We start from the raw sequence: 8,382 nt of genomic DNA, 5'->3' as shown, positions 1-8,382 counted from the left end.
TGAGACTATCTTCTCCTTTTTTGTCCTCTCCACAACCACCATTCTATTCCACCTATAGTGCTATGTCCATGGCTCACGCTCATGTATTGCATGAAAATTGAAAAAGTTTTGAGAATGTCAAAAGTATGAAACAATTGCTTGGCTTGTCATCGGTGTTGTGCATGATTTAAATATTTTGTGCGGTGAAGATGGAGCATAGCCAGACTATATGATTTTGTAGGGATAACTTTCTTTGGCCATGTTATTTTGAGAAAACATAATTGCTTTGTTAGTATACTTGAAGTATTATTATTTTTATGTCAATATTAAACTTTTTTCTTGAATCTTTTGGATCTGAATATTACCACAATTAAGAAGAATTACATTAAAATTATGCCAAGTATCACTCCACATCAAAAATTCTGTTTTTATCATTTACCTACTCGAGGACGAGCAGGAATTAAGGTTGGCGATGCTTGATACGTCTCCAACGTATCTATAATTTTTGGTTGCTCCATGCTATATTATCTACTGTTTTGGACATTATTGGGCTTTATTTTCCACTTTTATATTATTTTTGGGACTAACCTATTAACCGGAGGCCCAGCCCAGAATTGTTGTTTTTTGCCTGTTTTAGGGTTTCGAAGAAAAGGAATATCAAACGGAGTCCAAACGGAACGAAACCTTCGGGAACGTGATTTTCTCAACGAACAAGACCCAGGAGACTTGGACCCTACGTCAAGACACAAAAGAGGAGGCCACGAGGTAGGGGGCGTGTCTACCCCCCAGGCGCGCCCTCCACCCTCGTGGGCCCCCTGTTGCTCCACCGACGTACTCCTTCCTCCTATATATACCTACGTACCCCCAAACGATCAGATACAGAGCCAAAAACCTAATTCCACCTCCGCAACTTTCTGTATCCATGAGATCCCATCTTGGGGCCTGTTCCGGAGCTCCGCCGGAGGGGGCATCAATCACGGAGTGCTTCTACATCAACACCATAGCCCCTCCGATGAAGTGTGAGTAGTTTACCTCAGACCTACGGGTCCATAGTTATTAGCTAGATGGCTTATTCTCTCTTTTTGGATCTCAATACAATGTTCTCCCCCTCTCTTGTGGAGAACTATTCGATGTAATCTTCTTTTTGTGGTGTGTTTGTTGAGACCGATGAATTGTGGGTTTATGATCAAGTCTATCTATGAACAATATTTGAATCTTCTCTGAATTCTTTTATGTATGATTGGTTATCTTTGCAAGTCTCTTCGAATTATCAGTTTGGTTTGGCCTACTATATTGATCTTTCTTGCAATGGGAGAAGTGCTTAGCTTTGGGTTCAATCTTGCGGTGTCCTTTCCCAGTGACAGTAGGGGTAGCAAGGCACATATTGTATTGTTTCCATCTTGGATAACAAGATGGGGTTTTCGTCATATTGCATGAGTCTATCCCTCTACATCATGTCATCTTGCTTAAGGCGTTACTCTGTTTTTAACTTAATACTCTAGATGCATGATGGATAGTGGTCGATGAGTGGAGTAATAGTAGTAGATGCAGGCAGGAGTCGGTCTACTTGTCTCAGACGTGATGCCTATATACATGATCATACCTAGATATTCTCATAACTATGCTCAATTCTGTCAACTGCTCAATAGTAATTTGTTCACCCACCGTAGAATACTTATGCTCTCGAGACAAGCCACTAGTGAAACCTATGGCCCCCGGGTCTATCTTCATCATATTAATCTCCTACTACTTAGTTATTTCCTTTGCTTTTTTACTTTGCCTTTATTTTACTTTGCATCTTTATCACAAAAATACCAAAAATATTATCTTATCATATCTATCAGATCTCACTCTCGTAAGTGGCCGTGTAGGGATTGAAAACCCCTATTCGCGTTGGTTGCGAGGATTTATTTGTTTTGTGCAGGTACGAGGGACTCGCGCGTAGCCTCCTAATGGATTGATACCTTGGTTCTCAAAACTGAGGGAAATACTTACGCTACTTTGCTGCATCATCCCGTCCTCTTCGGGGAAAACCAACGCAGTGCTCAAGAGGTAGCACGCCGTGGTCCCCAATAGCCTGTGGCCTTGGTTGACGCGTGGCGGTTGATTGGATGTGGGCGTCTCCGCTTCCCCATGTCGCCTCAGCAACTGCCCAATTTGACGAGTATCTGCTGCATGTAGGGAAAAACCATAATTACCTGTGATCGTGGGGGCGCTGGTTGGCCTTCTTCTACTATAAATGGGGAGGGGGGCAGAGCCCCCGTTGCCCATCTCTTCCCATTTCGCTTGCTTCTTGCTCTTTGCTCCATCGCCGGTTGCAACACTAATGGCGTTGTCGAAGAGGTTCTCCGTCACGCAGAAAGGGAAGGCCCCTCGCGAGGGGCCCGGCTCTCCGGCGCCCAAGTGTGGACGCGCCGTCCCCCCAAGCACACCGCGACCCCTGCCGCGGCCCCGTGCAACCGTGGCGGTGCCGCTTCGCGTGGCATGGGTTGCTCCGGTCATGGCGGTCATGTCGATGAAGGGAGACATGCTGTGGTCGCGTGGCCTCCCTGACCGCGCTTCCACTCGGCGGAGGTGCTGCCGGAGTTCGTCATCTGGTCGAAGAACCCGGCCGGCAACTGGCCTCAGCTCCAGCGTTTCTTCATCGACGAGCTGCCAGCCTCTGGTCCAGGCGGGTTCTAGCAGCATGCGGACGGCTGCTAAAGTAGGGCTTCCTGGGTCGCGGTCGAGGTCTCCGTTGTGGGCAACATAGCCCTGGCCCGCGGCTGGCAGACATTTGCCCATGCGCGCGGCCTGGGCAGGCCGTGCACCCTCCATTTCAAGTATGAAGGTGATGCAACCCTCTACGTGAGGGTGTTTGGGGAAGATGGTTGCCGCGCTGGGTGCTACCCCAAGGTCAATGACGGCGAAGAGGTGCTCGGCCTTGGAGATGGTCGTGATGAGGACGAGGGCGAACCCGCCCTTGGGGCCGACCACGTCTCGTCCAGCTACGGCGGTTCTTCCTCCAGCGACAACTCCAGCAGCGGTGGTTACGACCAGCCGCCGCACCCGCTTTGAAGGTGGCAGTGGGTCGTCTCGCCACCACGCCTTCGTGAAGCACGAGGAGGGGTCCGTATGAGCTCGGGACGGGGCCAGGAGCCTGCCCCTGTGGACCGCTGTAGGGGCAGATGCCGCTTTTATTTTGTTCTTCCTTTCCTTCCTGCATCAAAAGGAAACCAGAATGGGCCCCGGAGGGGCGTGTATTGAACTATGATCTCAATCATTATGCTATGTTTGTTGCTCCTATGCTGTGTCGCAACATCGTCGTTTTATGTAGGGATAACTTAGCTTGACTTGCTCAGAGTAGCCTCCTCCTCACGAGGCGCTTGCTTGCTTCCCGGTGCCTGTGAAGGCCTCCTTGACCTGATAGGCGCTTAGGAACTGCAAAAATTTTGTCAAGAGGTTTATCATTCTCTCGAGGCTTGGTCGCAGGCGCCGCTGGCTTTGACCCAGCGCTTCGTATCGCGGTACCCGAGGGGCATGGATTGAGGGAGAGGTGCGCCAGCTTGCGGGCTCGAACGAGGGTACCTCGCGAAAAACAGAAGAAGGAAGCTCACGAAGGTACCTGTTTAGCCCCCTCGCGAGGAACGCGAGAGAGAGTACAGGCCGACTGAAGAACCGAAGGCAGAAACAGAGGCAGAAAGCGAAAGGGCGAGACCAGCAAGAGACACCAGAAAGAAAATTTCAATTAAAGATGGGCGAGCCAACTTCGGAAAGCAAATGAAAAGCCGCGTCCGGCACCTAGTCTAGTCTTCGACGTCTTCTCACCAGCGCAGAGCTAAGTGCTACCACTAAGACATGGGAGGGAGCCGCCGAGGCCCAAGGGTGGCACTCGTGAGACTCCAGGGTGTGTATAGTTATTACATGAGAGTGTCATGGGCGGCGATCTTCATAGGCGTTGGGCCTTCTTCACAGGCGCTGAGCCTTTCTTCACAGGCGCTGAGCCTTCTTCACAGGCGCCGGGCCTTCTTCACAGGCGTTGGGCCTTTCTTCATAGGTGTCAGGCCTTCTTCGCAGGTGATGGGCCTTTCTTCGGGGGTAGAACTTCCGGAGGTGCTGAATGTTCCAGGCGTTCTGGATTGGTACTCCGCCCTGTGTCTCCAGGCGCGCGGCGCTAGGCCTGGAGAAATGGACGACCTTGAATGGGCCCTCCCGCATGGGTGAGAGCTTATGCAGCCCTTCCCTAGAGAGGACCTGCCTCAGGACAAGGTCACCCACCTCGAGCGTCCTGGAGCGGACGTTGTGACAGTGGTACCGCCGCAGCGCCTGCTGGTATCTTGCTGCCCGTAGTGCGGCTTCTCGACGACGTTCCTCCCCCAGCACGAGGTCCATCCCTCTCCTGGCGTCCTGCTGTGTTTCATCAAATGCCAGGACCCGTGCGGAGCGATGTCTGACCTCATGAGGGAGGACTGCTTCTGCTCCGTAGACAAGGAAGAACGGGGTCTCGCCCGTCGGCTTGGTGGCGGTGGTGCAGATGGACCACAGCACAGACTGGAGCTCATCGTGCCAGCCCCTGCCGCAGGCCTCGAGCTTCTTCTTGAAGGTCCTGGTCTTGAGGTCTCTCAGGACCTCCACGTTGGCATGTTCGACATGGCCATTGCTCCTGGGGTGCGCTACCAAAGCGTAGAAGATCTGCGTTCCAAGGTTAGCACAATATGACTTGAAGAGATTACTAGTGAAATGCGAGCCTTTATCGGTGATGATGCGGTTGGGGACCCCAAAACGGCTCACGAGGCCCTTGATGAACTTGACCGCAGAGCCAGCTGGGATGGTGCGGACGGCTTCAACCTCCGCCTAGTTAGTGAACTTGTCGATGGTGACGTAGAGGTATCGATAGCCCCCAGGCGCCCGAGGGAACGGGCCTAGGATATTTAGCCCCCACACTGCGCACGGCCACGAGAGTGGAATGGTCAGGAGGCCCTGAGCTAGCTGATGGATCTACTTCGCGTGGAATTGGAAGGCCTCGCAGGACTTCACCAGCTCAGTTGCGTCATTGAGCGCCGTAGGCCAGTAGAACCCGTTGCGTAATGCCTTGCCGATGAGGGTTCGCGACGATGAATGGTGCCCGTAGTCCCCGCCGTGTATGTCGTCTATCAGCTCTTTCCCCTGTTCCCTGGAGATACAACGCAGTGAAACATCATTTGGTCGCTTCCTGTGTAACTCACCGTCCTGGATGCAGTATGCTGTGGCCTGCCGGGCCACGCGCTCCGCGTCCTCCTCCTTCCCCGGCAACGTCCCTTGCGTCAGGTATTCCTTGAATTCCTTGGTCCAGCATCCCTCCTGGGGCTCGAGTGCTAAGAGTAGGCGCGCTCCCGAGGTCGAGCCACAGGCTGAGGCTCCTGTGGCAGGCGGCTGCGGGAGTTCCTCCTGAGGCTGAGCTGTTCTCGAAAGCAGCGGTGTTGCTGATGGCTTGAAGAGCCGCTCCTCAAAGATGCCAGGCTCTTGGGGCTTTCGCTTGGATGCTCTTCTGGCGATGTCGTCAGCTTCCTTGTTGGTGCCACGGGGCACGTGCTGCAACTCCAGGCCCAGTAATTGCTTCTCCATCTTGCGCACCTCCGCGAGGTATGCTTCCATGTGCTCGTCCTTCGGCTCGTACACCTTGTTGGAGAAGTTGACGAGGAGCTGCGAGTCACCCCTAACAGTGAGGCACTTCACCCCCAGAGCTGCCGCAGCTTTCAGGCCAGGTATGAGGCCCTCGTATTCTGCGATGTTGTTAGAGACCTTCTCGCCCTGCTGAAAGCAGAGCTGCACAACGTAGTGGAGCTTGTCCTGAGTGGGTGAGATGAGCACCGCTCCAGCCACCGCGCCCTGGTGTGCGAAGGCACCATCGAAATACATGAGCCAGCCGTCAGGCGCCTCACTTCCCGGTGAGAGGGACCGATCTTCGCCTACTTCAAGCGCCGGGGCGTCTGTCCATTCTGCCACGAAATCGGCGAGTGCGGCTCCCTTGATGACCCTGGTAGTGTTGAACTCCAACTGGAATGCTTGCAACTTGATGTTCCACTCAGCAACCCTTCCAGCAGAGTTGGGGCTCCTGAGCACCCTCTCCAGTGGGTAGGCCGAGACGGCTTTGATGGTGTGGCCTTGAAAGTAGTGCCATAGCTTTCGTGAGGCCACCAGGAGCGCGAGCAGGAGGTTCTGAGGCATGGGGTACCGTGCTCTTGTGTCCCGCAACACCGTGTTGACCGGGTGCTTGACGAGGGTAGGCGCGCTGATGAGGCTTGCGTCTTCCGAGAGTTTTGGTGCCTCCTGAGGTGGCGAAGCCCCCAACACTCGATCACTTGTCGAGGCCTTTGCGGGTTCGGGAGCGTCATCCTGCTGAGCTTGCTCTTCTGCTGTTGCTGTTGCGGCCCTTGTGGCGCCCTCCTAGTCTTGTCTCGTCTCTTCTGGAGGTGTATCTCGGCATGATGCACCCTCGGCTTGGTGTTCTTCCTGAACCGCCACTAAAGCCGCGCTGGCGGAGTACGGAGTGGCGGCAAGATAGAGCACTAGGGGCTCGAGAGGTCGCGGCGCCACCATCACTGGGGGGCTAGTCAGGTATCTCTTGAGGTCTTGAAATGCTCGGTCGGCCTCCGGGGTCCACTCAAACGGGCCCTTCTTCTTCATCAGCTTGAAGAAGGGCAGGGCACGGTCTCCCAGCTTGGAAATAAAGCGTCCCAACGCAGTCACCCGTCTAGCAAGCTTTTGCATTTCCTTGAAGGTTTGCGGTGGACTCATGTCTTCAATGGCCTTGACCTTCTCTGGGTTGGCCTCGATCCCCCTATGGGACACAAGGAAGCCCGACAGCTTGCTAGAAGGGACACCAAATACGCACTTCTCCGGTTTGAGCCGCAAGTCCACCTGGCGGAGGCTTTCAAAGGTCTCCTCCGGGTCTTGGATCAAGGTCCTCGCCTCCCGAGACTTCACCATGATGTCGTCGATGTAGGCTTCAGCTTTCCTCCCGAGTTGCCGACCCAAGGTGATGTGCATGAGCCGCTGGAAGGTTGCGCATGCGTTGCACAGTCCGAAAGGCATGCAAGTGTAGCAGTATACCCCACACGGGGTTAGGAAGGCCGTCTTCTCCACATCTTCTACCGCCATCTTGATCTGGTGATATCCTGAGAACGCATCCAGGAAGCACAGCAAGTTGCACTCGGCAGTGGAGTCGATGATCTGGTCGATGCATGGAAGCGGGAACAGATCTTGGGGGCAGGCCTTGTTGAGGTTGGTGAAGTCGATGCACATCCGCTCCTTCCCGCCTTTCTTGGGGACGACGACGGGGTTTGCCAGCCACTCGGGGTACCGAACCTCGCGAATGACACCCACAGCCTCCAGCTTGCGGGTTTCTTGGACGATGAAAGATTGCTTCTCCGTGGACTGCCGCCTCGCCTTCTGCTTCACGTGGCGTACGTTGGGGCACACCTTCAGGTGGTGCTCTATCACCTCTCTTGGGACCCCCACCAGCTGATTGGGCTCCCAAGCGAACACTTCCTTGTTCACACGCAAGAAATTCACCAATGCCTCCTCCTGACCAGGCTCGAGGTTGACGCCTATGGTAAAGGTTGCCCCTGAGGACCCTCTTGGTTTCTGCCTCCTTGACTGGCACTCGCTTGGTTTCTGCCTTGTCCTGAGTGAAAAACCGCTTCTTCTTGGTTGGTGCGGCTCCCTTGGCCTTGGAGGCATCTGAGTCGGAGGGTTGCACTGTTGCGGCAGTCTTGAGGGCGAGCTTGAGAGTCATCAAGGCTTCCTTGGCGTCCCCCTTGATGGTGAGGACACCCTCGCTCCCTGGCATCTTCATGAGGTTGTAAGCCGAATGGGTTGCTGCCATCAACTGCGCCAGAGCCGGGTACCCGAGGATGGCGTTGTATGGGAGGCCGATGTGGGTGATGTCGAAGTCGATGAGCTCGATGTGGTAGTTGTCGCGCATGCCGAAGGTCACGGGGAGGCAGATCTGCCCCAGGGAGCGGGCGGAGCCTCCGCCAACCCCTGAGAAAGGCTTGCTAGAATGGAGCCGCTCGAGCGGTACGTGAAGAAGGCTGAAGGCCTCGACGGAGAGCATGTTGAGGCTGGCACCGCCGTCGATGAGCATCTTGGTGATGGACACGTGGTAGATGGTGGGCGTGCAAAGCATTGGGAGCGCACCTGAGCCGATGGTGGAGGCGGGATGATCCCCTGAGTCGAAGGTGAGGTCGGCCTCGGGCGCGGCCTAGCCCGGCGGAGCCCCGGGGCGCTTGGAAGCAGTGCTGACCTGGCGAAAGAACGGCTTGACGTGACGATCTGAGGTTGGTGCTTGTGAGCCGCCAAGGAGGGTTGCAACCGCGTGGAGCACCGGTGCCGCGTGGCGCGCAATGAAGAGGCCGCGCAACTCCTCCCAGGACGCCACCA

Source organism: Triticum urartu, chromosome 6A, assembly GCF_056163025.1.
Source record: "Triticum urartu cultivar PI428250 chromosome 6A, HENAU_Tu73, whole genome shotgun sequence".
In the NCBI taxonomy this organism is placed as follows: Eukaryota; Viridiplantae; Streptophyta; class Magnoliopsida; order Poales; family Poaceae; genus Triticum; species Triticum urartu.
The sequence above is the reverse complement of the archived record's forward strand: the minus strand, read 5'-3'. Positions refer to the sequence as shown.